At 33.3% G+C, this 2,336-nt stretch overlaps 1 pseudogene; it reads left to right on the top strand.

Moving 5' to 3' along the window:
- The first annotated feature begins 532 nt into the window (after positions 1-532).
- On the top strand, positions 533-1,171 carry LOC116575477 (annotated as a pseudogene).
- Positions 1,172-2,336: the final 1,165 nt, after the last annotated feature.

Below are 2,336 nucleotides of genomic sequence, written 5' to 3'. Positions count from 1 at the left end.
GAACATAAAGGGAAAAAAAAACTAATAGCATTAAATGCTTATATTAGGAAGAAAAAGTCCCAAATAAATGATCAAAGTAAGCTTCTACCATAAGGGGAATGAATTTAACCCAGAACAAGCTAAAAAGGAAATAATAAAAGTAAGCACTGGTACCAATAAAAGAAAACAGAAAAACAATAGCTAAAACTCTTCAAACTAAAAGCTAATGTTGGAAAGACTAATGTAACAGATAAACCTCTAGCTGGATTCATTAGGGAAAAAGAAAGCAGACAAATTAGCAATAGTAGGAATAAAGGCAAGGGAACCACTGCAGAACCTCTAGCTATTAAAAAGATAAGAAGTAAATTTTATGGACTTCATGCCAATGAATTAGACAACCTAGATGAAATGGATAAACTCCTTGAAAGACACAAATGACAAAAACCAGCACAAGAAGAGAGAGCAAACATGAGCACTGTTATCTCAATTTAAAAATTGACTTTATAATTAAAAAACAATTTCACAAATAGCTTTTTGCCTTGGCACACCACTGAAGATCCTGGGGTTGCCATGGGCCATCTCCCTACCTCATGTTATCAGAACTGTAAGAACAAGCTGTATCCAAACTTTTGTTTCTGCAAAGGTGTCCCTGATGCCAAGATCTGCATCTTTGACCTAGGGTGGAAGACAGCAAAAGTGGATGAGTGCCCATATGTGGTCATATGGTGTCAGATAAATATGAGCATCTCTCCTCTAAACTTGCAGGCTGCAAGTATTTGTGCCAATAAGTATGTGGTGAAAAGCTGTACAAAAGATGGTTTTCACATCCACCTCTTCCACGTCATCCATATCAATAAGATGTTGTCCTGTGCTGGGGTTGACATGCTTTGAACAAGTATGCTATGTGGGTGATTTTGAAAAGCCCCAAGGCACAGTGGCCAGATTCCACATCGACCAAGTCACCATGTCCATCTGTACCAAGCTGCAGGACAAGAAGCATGTAATTGGGGGTCTATACAGAGCCAAGTTCAAGTTCCCTGGACTTTTCAAGATCCAATTTTACTAAGTCTAATGTGGAGGAATTTGAAGACATCATGGTTGAAAAGTAGTTCATCCCAGATGGCTTGTGGGCCATCTACATGGCACCCCTAATTGTGGCCTCCTAGACAAATGGTGGGCTCTGCACTCATGAGAACTTCAGCACTGCTTCCTCCTTATTAATGTCCACCAATAAGTCCTACTTCCTGTTAAAAAACCTCCAACAATTTTACAAATAAAATCCAGCTAATTTCACAGTTGAATCCTATTAAATATTTAAGGAAGACATTATATCAATCCTATACAAACTCTTTCAGAAAAACAGAAGGAAAGGAAACATTTCCTAATTCATTTTATGAAAGCGAGTTTTAACCTGGTTCCAAAGCCAAAGATCTCAAAGGGTGAAAACTATAGACTAATATCCCTCAGGAACATAAATGCAGAAATGTTTGATCAGATATTAGATTAGAAAATCAAATCCAGAAAAAAAATATATGTGTGTGTATATATGTATGTGTGTGTATATATATGGATATATATATACTTTTGTATATATATATATGGATATATATATATAAAAGTATATATATATATAAAAGTATATATATATATCCATATATATATATCCATATATATATACGGATGATACATCATGAACAAGTAGAATTTATCCTGGAAATTCAAGGCTTGTTCAGTATTTAAACAATGTAAATCTACTATATTAATAGACTAAATATCAAAAATATAATTATTCCAATAGATACAGAAAAAGCATCTGATAAAATTTAACAGCAAAAACATGGAGCAAACTAGAAATAGATACGAACTTCCTCAATATGACTAAGGGCATGCAAAAAAAACCCTACAACTAATATACTTAGTGATGAAAGACTTAATGTTTTCAAGATTAAAAACATAGCAAATATTTTGATTTTCAACACTACTATTTAACATTTCACTGGAGATCCTGGCCAGTGCAGTAAATAAGAAAAAGTAAAAAAAAAAAAAAGCCTATAGGTGAGAAAGGAAGCAGTAAAAATTTTCTTATTTGCAGAGGACAGGAATCTACAAAAAAGCTATTAGAACTAATAAGTGAATTTAGCAAGGTTGCAGGATATAAAGCCAATATATAAAAAGCAGTTGAAATTCTAGATATAACTTCAATTACAAATGAAATAATTAAAAAAGCCACTTCATTTCCAATAGCATCAAATATATTTAGGAATATATTTACAGAAAGACACACAAGGCCTTTATACAAAAACTAGATTTTTTTGCATAGGGAAACTAAAGTAGACCTTAATGGAAAGGTTTACCAG

Source organism: Mustela erminea, chromosome 16, assembly GCF_009829155.1.
Source record: "Mustela erminea isolate mMusErm1 chromosome 16, mMusErm1.Pri, whole genome shotgun sequence".
Taxonomy (NCBI): domain Eukaryota; kingdom Metazoa; phylum Chordata; class Mammalia; order Carnivora; family Mustelidae; genus Mustela; species Mustela erminea.
This window is presented reverse-complemented; position numbering and strand designations above follow the sequence as displayed.